Source organism: Rhagoletis pomonella, unplaced genomic scaffold, assembly GCF_013731165.1.
Source record: "Rhagoletis pomonella isolate Grant_MI unplaced genomic scaffold, Rhpom_1.0 Rhpom_scaffold_00008, whole genome shotgun sequence".
NCBI classification, from domain to species: Eukaryota; Metazoa; Arthropoda; class Insecta; order Diptera; family Tephritidae; genus Rhagoletis; species Rhagoletis pomonella.
Window position 1 is genome coordinate 12,195,672 of NW_023458562.1, and position 13,029 is coordinate 12,208,700.

Consider the following 13,029-nt stretch of genomic DNA (forward strand, 5'->3'; position numbering starts at 1 on the left):
CTCAAGCAAAAATATGACTCAAAAATATGAGGCAATTAGTGGCGGTTCCCCGCTACTCCCTTAGTCACAACCCAATGAAAGTACTACAATATAATTGCCAGTCATTGAAAGCGAATATCAACATAATTGAATTTTATTTAAATAACTATAATTTTGACATTGCTTGTTTAAGTGAAATATTCACCTCTAGCGATCTAGCACATTGGAATATAACCAATTTCAATATCATAGAGAAAAATAGGGACGATGGATATGGCGGGGTAGCCATAATCCTTATCAAAAGAATCAAATTTCAAAGACTGCTCTACACATCCGACTGTGATATACTTATAGTACAAACAAAGAACCTGGAACCTAACCTTATCATATGTGCAGTATATTTTCCTCAGACCATTCTCATAGATCCGTTCAAAGACGAAGTTTTGAGGCTTCTCACCTTTCTTGAAAAATATGAAAATGTCTTGATTCTGGGAGATTTCAATTCCAGAGCTAGGGCATGGGGTGACCGCATTACCTCGTGTCGTGGTAACAACTTATACAAAATTATATCCAACTTCAGCTTCTTTGCGCTAAATGATGGTTCGCACACCTTCAAAAGCAATGTAATGGCCACCAATGGCTCAGTACCCGATCTCTCGTTTACTAACTGCAGCATGCCCCTGACATGGAGAACTGACCCGGTTACTATTGGAGGCAGTCACCATGTACCCATAATTATGGAATCCTTATTAAATTCTTAGCTAAATACAAGCTGATACAAAGCCTTCAACAACTTAATGTAGAACCCGATATTAATGATATACAGTACAAGCTTGAGGAAGAGGTCAGGGCTGCTACCTATACGATCTCAAAAATAAGACACCTAAGGTATGGTGGAATGGCTCACTAGCGAAACTGTTTAGATTCAAGAAGATAGCGCATAAGAAGTGCAGGCTCCACCCCACCCCCGAAAACTTTCAAACATACATTGAGCTTGAGAAAAAGTGGAAAGAGCAGGTTAAAGAGGCGAAGAAAAATAGCTTCGAACAAAAAGTAGATGAGTTGAATGGCAATCCATTCACCAAAGAAGCCTGAAGGTTCGTGAAGGCCCTAAGGGCGATACCTCTCAACAAAGAGATAGCGATAACTAACAGCTTAGCTATATCGTTTGATGAACTTTATATGGCCATTCACTCAAAAAAACGTAACTCTGCTGGGGGTCCTGACCACATAACTTATAATATGCTCAAAGCTCTGCCAGACCAAGCCTTAGGTAACATTAGAACTGCCTTGAACGACGTATTCCTCACTAACCAAATACCTGAGAGATGGCGCAGCATCAACATAGTACCCATACCTTAAAAGGACAAGGATCTAAAGGATATCAAAAATTTTCGTCCCATTGCTCTTCTCCCGGTGTTCATGAAATGCATTAACAGTGTCATCAAGAAGAGGGTAGCTAACCAGCTGGAAGAAAGTGCCGCACTTCCCAGGCACTTTTTGCTTACAGAGAAAAGAGGTCAGCAACGGTATGCATCAACTACTTACTACATGAAATTGCCTGCCACAAGAGTCGAGGGTACAAAGTTCAACAGACATCAGCAACGCATATAATTGTGTGAATCTTTCGAAACTATGAACGAAGATGATTGAAGAAGGGATACACCTTACATACGTGGAGTGGATCACCAATTTTTTGGCGCTGAGAAGATTGCAGCTGGGATCAGAGTCGGAGGAAATTTGCAATGGCCTACCACAAGGGTAGTTGTCTATCCCCCTTTTATTTAATCTCTACACCAAGGGGTTACATTCCATAGAAGATAGTATGACCACATTATATCAATTTGCTCATGATTTCGTCCTGGTGTCATTCCATCGTGACACTGAGCAGGCAGCCACAAACCTTCAGCACAAGATAAATAGCTTCTACGTTCTCTGTAACAACCTAAATCTCGCATTTAATCCCGAAAAGACTAAGATCCTCAATATATGCAAAGGCAGCAAAAAACCCTTCAATATAACTTGGCAAAACAACAGGTACAAAACTTAAGCTTTCTAGGTAGGCATACTAGCGCATCTCTAGCTGTTAGCGAGCACTACAAAGTCACATTTAACAAATCACAAAACAACTCTCACTTGTTCAAATGTCTAACCTCTGTAAGAGCGGGTCTTCATCCCAGAGTAGCCTTGAACTACTACAAAGCCATTGTCAGAAGCAAGATAGAGTACAGTAGGTCATCATCCATGGCAAGCTGTGCTAAAACAGCTGATAAGAAAATTTAGAAAGAGCTCTGGGCTTAACTCCATCAACTCCAGTTCCCCTAATCTATGCCGTGGCGAATGAACTGCCGCCATGTGAACGGCCCAAATGGCTCACAGCCAAAGAAATCATCAGCAATCTCACCTCAGACGCAACATTCAAAACATTACTGTAGACAGTCCGAGAGCTAACTCCAGCTATAGCCTGGTCTTTAAAGAATTCAGGCACGTCTTTGACGACCTTAACATGGTCTGTAGCACTATACCGCACAATAACTTAAATATAGTTATGAAAACCCTTCCAGACAAAAAAGACAATATATCAAGCGAAATGATTAGGGCCATATATAACTCATTGGTACAAGACTATAAACGTGACAATTTTAAGATACTCTTCGCAGATGCATCAGTGGGCGACTCCACTACTGGCATAGCCATATACAATTACTCTAACAATACGGAGCATGCACACAAACAGCCCTTCCAAGCTTCCTCCTCATTTGGAGAATCGCTGGCGATTCTAAGAGCACTAGAAATAGCGAAGGAGCTTCAATATGACAAAATCGTCATCTTCACAGACAGCCTCATTGCCTGCCAACTGTTCATGAAGGGAAAAGCGCATAATCACATCATTTTAGCGATCCATAACATGATTACCAATGATGACTTTGGTAGTGTTACTATAATTTGGACCCCAAGCCATAAAGGCATAGTAGGCAATGAAAGAGCTGACATTATCGCGAAGAACGCCATTCACTGTGACAATGTATTCAATGTAAGCCTTACCCCTGAGGAAGCACTCAGGCGTATCCGCAATGAGATCAATGATCAGTGGTATGGTGATTTTTTAGCCTATTCGAATAAAAAACCGAACCTTTTCGGCCAAATTTTCAGTGCTAAACCCAAAATTACTTGGTTCAAGTCCACGGCCTTGTCAGCAATGGAAACTGAATTAATTAACAGGATCCTCACGGGTCATACCTATGATCAGGAGTATGTCTTTAAAATCAAAGCCACAACTAGCAACCTCTGCAGCTGTGGAGATCTCGATAATTTCATCCACCAAACCTTTCATTGTCCCCTCTTGAGCCACATTAGGGAGGGCTTCGATATTTTTCAAGATAATCAGAATTTCCACGATATTTTTCACAGCTTCGATAGACGCAAAATCACATTTCTTGCTAACTTTCTAATTAAAGCGGAAGTTAAATTCTAATAATACTGCATATTAACTGTGTATTTATCAGTGGTGAAATACCATCCACCATACCCTATCTCGCTTTAAAAAAAATAAAAATAAAATAAATAAAACAAATAAGAGTAAAACTAAAATAAGGCTAAGACCTTCGACGTCCCAATCAAATATTTCTACAGTAATCCAGTGGAGAACTCGGAATTGGAGGGATAACCTGGCTTTCTAGGGACCTGGTCCCGCCAACAACATTCAGAACCCAAAAAAAAGTATCCGGGAATGGAGTCAGTAAACGGACGCTGGCAATGACACTGGTGACAATGTCATGCAGGTGTACTCCTATCAAAGACTTATAACAGACAATGTCTTGCAGCGGTCACTTATGGAAAGTCTATTGCAGGACATTGTCGCTTGAATGTCATTATTGACCACTGCATGACCAAGTCATGCAGATGACATCAACGACGAAATTACCATTTATATGAAAAAGTCATGAGCGACTTCCATACAAACGGAGCCCAAAGTCATTTAAGACGTAATTTTTCCGTACAAGACTCTTAAGTGACTAACGCATGATATTCGCTACGGGGTACAAATATGACACAAATACATTTGTAGAACACATGTAGTAAGTATATTTGCCTACGGTGGTTACATTCAACATTTGTGATATTTTGATATTCGCCTGTCACACAGACATTCAGAGCATTTGCCATGTCACATTTGAGTTGCAGAACAACAGCTGTTTACAACTTGGGGCCGTACATACATGTGTAGCGCATTAGGGTGATTCAGAATATAAGTGCCACCCTTTTTTCGAAATTCGTACTCTCTGTTTTTTTTTATAATTTTTTGCTGTAGGACGACCAAAATCTGTTCCGACTGCTTCTTTTTCTTTGGCGTTTAGGCCGCCTAAGCGATTTCGCCGGAGTTCAACAAAGCACGCCAGTCGTTCCTCTTCTGTGCCAAAACACGCCAATTGGAATTTTCAAGGCAGAGGAGGCCTTCCTCTTGGAGTGTCAATTCGAACAACATAGCGCTGTATTTTAATTCCGACTTAGAGCTATAGCTTAAACGATTAACAAATTTTACATTCGACGTCAATCATAGTAAATATATGTACGCTATAGATCGTGTCTGCCGTTTTTTGCATCCGTGGTAACAAGACAGCTGACACAACTATACCGGTACATCAGAGTATGCGATTTCGCAGACCAGTTTTAATGAGGTACACAAGTCGTAACAGAGCAATCACGATGCCTACAATTCCTTTAAGGATAAATCTGAAATGACTCCATACAAGCTCCCAGACTACTGCAGTATTTTCCAGGCCGATATATATACTACAATTCAAGCAGCTGAGACAGCTGCAGATCTAAGTCTTTAAAAATCACCTGTAAATATATTCATCGACAGTTAATCGGCTACAATGACTAACTGCTTTGTGTTCGACAATGTAGCAATAGGTTAGAGGTACTCTGCGTTAACAGACGAATCCCTATTTATACTGAGTGCCAAGTAACAAAGGAATTGAAGGGAAAGATCTGGCGATATGCTTGCCAAAATCAGGGTAAATTTCCTATTAGGATGCAAACCAGACATCTACCTTTCCCTCAACTTCGTTAGAACAGAATTAGACTGGCAAAGACATCACAGGCGAAATACCTGTAAGGAAGCTTTAACATCTTACAGGACAGCCAAGGTGATGCTTCGCTTGCAAAAACCACCAACTAGTATATTCTAGCACTTCCAAAACTATATTGCAAGATACCAGTATGACATAGAGGTGAACACCAGAGCGTCTCCTTTGTAACAGTTCAGCTCTCGGAACATCGCGCCTGAGTTACCTTGACTCTACTTAAGTCTCCTCTCTGAAGGAAAAAGCAGACCAATGGACTAGCAAAACGCTAAAACTCGTTAAGAAATGGGATTCAAGTTGAACATTTGAAAACATATCATACGTCTAGCTGTAGCCGAACGTGCAGAGATGCTTGCTTTCATTTTTTGACTTCCAGCAGGTTCGGGTTCGAGTGCCGTTTTTTTTGGCTTGATTACAAAAAAGCATCTGTGAAAGTGCAGCACACGATCAAACAACGAAGAAAATGTATTCAAGTTCAACATTTGACGGCAAATTTATGGAACGGCTGTAAGTAGCTGAGTGTGCACAGATGCTTGCTGTTATTTGCTAATTTCGGGAGGGTCCGGGTTCAAATCCCGCCAGCGGCAACGCGTTAAAATGATAATAAAAATTTGTGTTTTGTATCTCCGAATAATGAAAAAGCATCGTGAAGTGCACAAGATAAGCGTATTCAAACGAAAAAATCGGCAACCAAAAATTTGTTTAATGTAAACAAAAGTGTAACTAATGTTACCTATCATTGTTGAAAATATCAACCATGGCATTGTTAATATTAACCAAATATTACTTGTTATTTTAGGAGCTTTTCCGGCCGGTAGTTTAAAAAAGCAAAAACAAGTTTCCTTTTTTCCTCCTACGCGTTTCGGCGTTGTTTTCCGCCTTCTTCAGGGAGTCTGTTTTTATTTATTTGGAAAAGAAAACATACAAAACACATCGGGCAGCAATTGGACACATTCGACGAGCAGATGAGCGATAATTAACATTAGGCTGTGATATTTTTATTTTTATTTATAGTTATGTATTAGTGATGTCAAAGTTAAATATGTTAAAATAATTATTGTGTCAAATGTGATGTAAATGTACAGATGTAAGTGTTACCGTCGAAGAATTGTATTTGTATATGTGTATGTGTGTTGTTTCCATACTGCAATATCTAACATTGTATCTAATGGTTGTGTTTTGTATGTTTTCTTTTCCAAATAAATAAAAACAGACTCCCTGAAGAAGGGGGAAAACAACGCCGAAAAGCGTAGGAGGAAAAAAGGAAACTTTTTTTTTTGCTTTTTTAAACTACCGGCCGGAAAAGCTCCTAAAATAACAAAAAGATATTTTGAAAACTGGCCCGAAAAATAAACAAATATTACTTTGATTGATTTACTTTGGTTGTTGCTTCTGTCGGATTTTTTTTAGTAGAGGATCATCCGTCGAGGCAAAGATCTGCTGTAACCAAGTAAGGCCTAAGGTCACCCAGAATCCGAAGAGTGAAGGCCCTTAGCCTTGTTGAACCTTGGCACTTTCATTTGAAAGTATAAAGAAAATGAGTTTGGGCAAAGGATTTCCGCGATTAAAATAAAGTTTTCTCGATTTTGTCCAGCTCATAAATGAGCAAATTTTATGAAAGCAGCCGCTCCATCCTAGTGTACATATTAATACATATGTATATACTAATGCGTTTATAGAATGTATGTATGTATATATTTATATTCATTCATCTGTTTGCCTTTTGGTCTATTTTGTTTACGTTTATTTGTGTCAAATTAATTTCATGAAAAATGCATGACACATTTATTAACAGCAACATAACAGAGTTCTGCAATTGCATTATGGCAATAATAATCAAAAGCTGTCATATTTTGCTTATACAAACCATAGTAAAATGCATAAAATTTAATATTTAAGTCATTTGCACACAGGGCATTTGCTGGTATGCGCTGTTGCAAATAAAAATTTCGTGCAAAGTGAAATATTTCAGAGCAGCACCTTGTCCTTCATACGTACACACATTTGAATTTATAGTATCTTCGAAGTCTATATCGATGGCTGAGTGGAAGGTCGACCTATCTCGGCAGCCAGTTCGAAAACGCCCTATCTCAGAAAATTTTTGAACAATGCTCTATCTCAGAAAACTTTTCAAGAACGTCCTACTTCAGAATTTGATTGAAAAACGCCCTATCTCGGAATTTAGTTGAAGAACGCCCTATCTCAGCTGCCGATTCGAAATCGCCCTATTTCAGCTTATTTTCAAATGTATTTTCGTTTGAGATAGGGCGCAAGGCGAATTTATAGGTTCGTTCGCGTAGCTGTTAATTGTTCATGTTTAACCAAAACTTACAGGTTTTTGCGTTCGCGTACGCAAAAAACTTGCAAAGTAGGGGAAATTGAGAGAGCAAAGTGACATTTCATTTTGAGGGGAAGCTGTTAGTTTCTGTTGGAAAAATGTTTGCCAACAGCAATTTGCCAACAGGGAAACAGCTGATCAAAAACAGCTGGTTGGCATTTACGCAAATCACAAAATTTAATTTGATGGTTTGGAAGATAAAAATTACAAAATGCGACAAATTAAACTTGTAAGAAATAAGTAGTTATTTGTTTAATCAATAAACTGTGTCAGTATAACACTTTGCGATGACTTTTCGTACGTTTTAAATTTTACACTTTTGTATGTAAACAAAAATTATATCAGCTGTTCGTCTAACTTGCAAGTGTCTGCAAATTTTCTGTTCGCGTACTATTTTGGATATTTCTCTCTTGTGAGCGAACAGATGACATTTCGCCGGAATTTGGCAGTTGGTTGGTTTCTGTTGGAGATTTTAAACGAACGCACCTTATATAAGGTGGTGTTGTTTCATCAGCTGTGAGTAGCGTTTGATTGTCAAAATTTTGTATTTCGCTAGTGAGTGAGTGGAAACGTAGTGTTTGTATTTTCTGTCGCCCTTTTTCATTCGGGGAAGAATAGCTGAAATTTGACAATTGCCCGCTAAAAGCAAAAACAAAATACAAGTAATTGTTGTATTTGTTCAATCGATACCACCTTATATGTATTCGCCTTGATAGGGCGTTTTTGAACCGAATTCTGAGATTTCAACCAAATTCTTAGATAGAGTGTTTTTCAATAAAATTCCGAAATAGGGCGTTTTTCAATCAAACTCTGAAGTAGGGCGCTCTTTAAAAGTTTTCTGAGATAGGGCGTTTTTGAACTGGCTGCCGAGATAGGTCGATCTTCCACTCAGCCATCGATATACATTTGTACATAAGTTTTGACTACACTTGTATTTGTTCTATTCTGCCGCAAATTGCATTATTGACTCAGTGTTCGATGATGATTGATTCCCAATAGAGCATACAAATTCAACATGTATGTACATACACTATGCCATTGCCGCATTCTTTGATATTTATGTAACGTACTACATAAATGAAGCACCTACAGAAAAGCAGAATTTTCGTATTACATACATATGTTACTCATACGCCATGTCGCACTTCATATAGAAAAATTACTTAATTGCTATCATTCTGCCTTTGCAATGGCAGCCCTACTAAACAATAAACAATATATTTATGTATTTAGTGAACTGTGAGTATTTAGAAAACTGACGTACTTACGATGTAAATTTTACATACATAAATGTTACTTATACGCCGTGTAGTACGCCAGCCAAAAATGTATTAAATTTAACTGCTTCATATAAGCTACTTTTTTCATCAAGCAATTTCAATATGGACTCCTTTCTCAATCGCTACTTGGAGTCCATCTAAATATAAAAAAAAAATTTCCTTGTTTGGAATTTCTAATTTATAACTAATTGGAATATGTATCCTTAAAAAGAGGCAAACTTGTAGTGAAATAATTTTACGTGGTTAATATATGCAAACTTAGCTTGAATTTACCCGGGTAACGCAAAAAGTTTTATAAAAGTCTTTTAATGGTTTACTTGCGCGAAACTGAAACACAAATACTCTACCATTTTACTCTGTGAAATAGTCTTTACAACTCTTATAACACCAAAAGAGCCCCAGAAGGCTGAGCTTCGAAGTGCAAAATGTTGCTCTATTATTAGTTTATACACTGAAAATTAAATTTCGTAAAAGTGCTACGAAAAACTTTCGTAGTCTTGGTTTTTGTACAATGTACGAAACTTTCGTTCATAATAGGAACACATTTTTCACAACGAAACAGGATTTTACGAACCATATGTAAATATAACGAAAGGACTTTCGCAAGGCATTTTTTCAGTACAATTTACGAAATATTACGTTTATTTTACGAAACACATTCGTAAAGCACTGAAAAAATCTCTGTACGAATAATTTTGTATATTGTAGGAAGGCATTCGTAATATTTACGTATGGTTTTATAATTTACGAAATCTACAATTCTGTATTCGTACAATTTAGTTAATACTTTCGTATAAGGTACTAATGCAGAAACATGTTTTTTAAATTCGTACAACATACGAACATTTTCGTACAATATACTCAATTACCGGCGGTTTAATATTTCATCATACTTTTTGTATCGTGTGTCATTGCAGAATTACTTGTTGGCTGCTGTGAGACGTATAATATAATTTTAAACGTTTTAAAAAGGGATTTGCTGGATAAAAAAAAACCATACAAAATAAAATATTAAAGCTGTGGATATACTATGCTTTTAAGCATACAATGTTTATAACGTCGCCTACGCTGCTATATTCAATAAAATAACCGAAAGTGGTGATCCTCTTGGGACACCATTAAAGAGAGGAACAGTTTTTGAATAACAGTTATTGACCCGAACAGCAAATATCCGGTTGTAAAGGAAAGACTTAACAACGTCGTACTCATCCTCATTAGTGACGATGTCACCGGTAACCATTTTCGCTACTGGGTAATAAAGGACGCGTAGTGAAAGTGGAGCAATGTGAATTTTGACGCCCTTTTTCATCGCCGACCCCATCGTGGATTTGACGTGGGCGACTGCGCCGAATGCTGGTGACATCAAAATTTATAAAAATTACCGATAAAATTGCAGTGACAGCAAACAACTAACACCAACATCCATACAATCATTAAGTAACCATTTAAATAGAATTGAAATGATAATAGCCTATTTTTTCAGCTCATTGTCACTCGTAAATCGAGTGTTATATGTAACTAGTATGTATTTATTTATTAAACTCGCAATTTGTCATTTAGTTGATCTTCGATAAATTAATATACATGAAAATATTTTACTGGCTTATGTATGGGTACGTTCGAGCTTTTTTTCTTTTTTGTATGTATAACAAACTCGTATTTTATAGCATGCATTTGGGCGTCATTGACTGTATGTATGCTTGTATACTTTTATTTATGTGTATGAAGATTGTATAGAATAGACATTTTGTATAATTTCTTATTTGCTTGTGGGTTAGTTATACATACAATTTTCGTATGTTTTTGTTTATAATATTTGTATGCATTATTTATATTTTATAGAAATATAATAAGATATTTTCTTGAAATTTACATATTTTGTAAAAATATATTTCTTTTCACTTTTTGTTTTGTAAGTAAAGTAAATACATTTTTCATAGCGTTCACTTTTCACATAGTTTAGGCAGAAATTAAGTATGTAGTTTTTGTAGATTTTTGATTATGCGTTTAGTATGTATGCATAGATACATATTTAGGGGATTCACAAGACGTGTTAACCGTCGTAAAATCTTAAGGTTAACATCTTTTTTAATTAAAATGGTTTTAGGGGATTTCTAACTAAACCGAAATTCTTTTAAACTGATAAAGAATATATAATTAGCCAACCCCCCAACCATTTTAACCGCTATTTTACATAAACAAGTGTTAAGCTTAAGATTTTACGACGGTTAACACGTCTTGTGAATCCCCTAATTATGTTAGCAGCAAATACAATAGTTGGCTTAGACGGATAAGTAATTCGAGTTACTGATGAGATAGCAGTTACATAAATGGTAGCGCATAAAATAAATTTTAAACTTATGGAGTAAGAAACAGAGCTTTTTTTACATTAAGACTACGCAAATCACTGACTTAATGTACCAGCATTTGATTAATTTTCGCCTATCAAATAAATATATTTCTGGAAAAAAAATGTGAATTTCGGCATGAAATTTATAGCGTAAGGAAAAACATACATACATATATACATCTATGTATAGATTTTTTCATTAACAACTTTAAAACAAATATTTGGAAAATATCTTCGTACCGTAACGCCTCACAAACAAAGAAAAAATTTCGATTTTTTTTTGTTTGCCGAACCTACATTTTTACATTTTTCTGTGACACCTACATATATTTCGTCAATTTAAGGCTCAATGACGGTATATCATATTGTGAGATCCGATTGTAAATGCCGAAGGTATGACAAAAAATGTAAAAAGGCGACCCCTACTTTGGGACAAATAAAAAATTTGTTTTTCCAGATTGCCTTGTAAAAATACTTTAGATTCAGGGGTGTACGGTGAAGTTTTTACTGGTACGGTCTAATGTACAAACACATGAGGGTTTCAAAAAAATGTACAAAATTTTCAAGAAATGGGATGTCATTTTAATTATATCAAAAATTTTAAATAATTCTGATACTAATTGAACTGCTCACAAATCTTAAGCCAAAACGTGCAAACGCACCAAAAATATTGTTTTAAAATAAAAAAATGAGCGCCCTTTTTATTACTTAGAATTTACGTTTTAATATTTGTAAATAATTTCTGTCAGTGCTGTCAAAAATTCTTTTTTCTTATTCATACTGCGCTGGACTAATATTATTTTGTGAATAATCATTACACATGTATCTGATTTCATGAGTGATATTAACAGGTTTCTTTAAGAAAACTAACCCCGAAAGTGAAATTGCAATCCATATTTGCAAATCATTAGTGTATGTATGTATATACGTAAGTGTAACATTAGAGAATTGAAAATTAAATAACTTAGATTAAATTGAAGTAAAAAAAAAATCTTTAAAAGAAAGCAAAATAAAAAGTGAATACATAAATACAAAAGTTAGGGAAAGTAAAAAAAAAACATAAAAAATAACTAAAATAAAATAAAACAAGTAAAGTCGGTTAAAAAAATAAAATAAAATAAAATAAAATAAAATAAAATAAAATAAAATAAAAAATAAATAAATTAATAAAATTAAATAAAATACAATGCAATACAATAAAATAAAATAAAGTAAAATAAATAATAATATAAAATAAATAAATCAAAAGTTAAATGGAAACAAAATTAGATTAGATAAGATAAAGCAAAAAAAAAACTAAAGTAAATTACATAAAATAGAACGAGAAATTTAAAGCAATTAAAAAATAATAGAGTAAGCTCGCGGTGATTTGCTAAAATATATATTCTTATCTATTTAAAAAAAATAATAAAAAATAAAAAATCAATCAAAAAATCGTTGTGGAAAGAAATAAAGCTCCCCGATTATTTGTTGGAGCCATGTATTTGTGAATATGTAATCCAATTGCAAATACTTGTAAAAAAAATATAACTTTCTTCAATATGTATAAAAGACAATTACAACAAATTCAAATTTCTTAAAATAAATGGTCTGGCTGACTTCCAAAACGTATCAATACAATGTTTGGATACTGCGGTATTCAAACCATATACATTGCATATTTTAAATATTCAATATAACAATGAACAATTTTTCTGAATAATCCGTTTTTAAAATACCAATGGTAACCAAAAACAAATGAAGCATCAACATTGTTTCAGATGTGCTGATTGCTTTAGCGATGCGTTTCGATAACGTTTCGGATGCGTTTTGGAAAAGTATACATTGTCACTATTTTATAGTTCGGCGTTATGGAACATTACAAAGTACGTATGCAAAGCAATTGACGTTTTGGAAGACAGCCGCTTTTAATACCAAAAACGGACTTATTATAATTTCATAAGATTACAAATTACGCATTGGGACTCTCGAAAATGCTAGCAGCAGTTAATT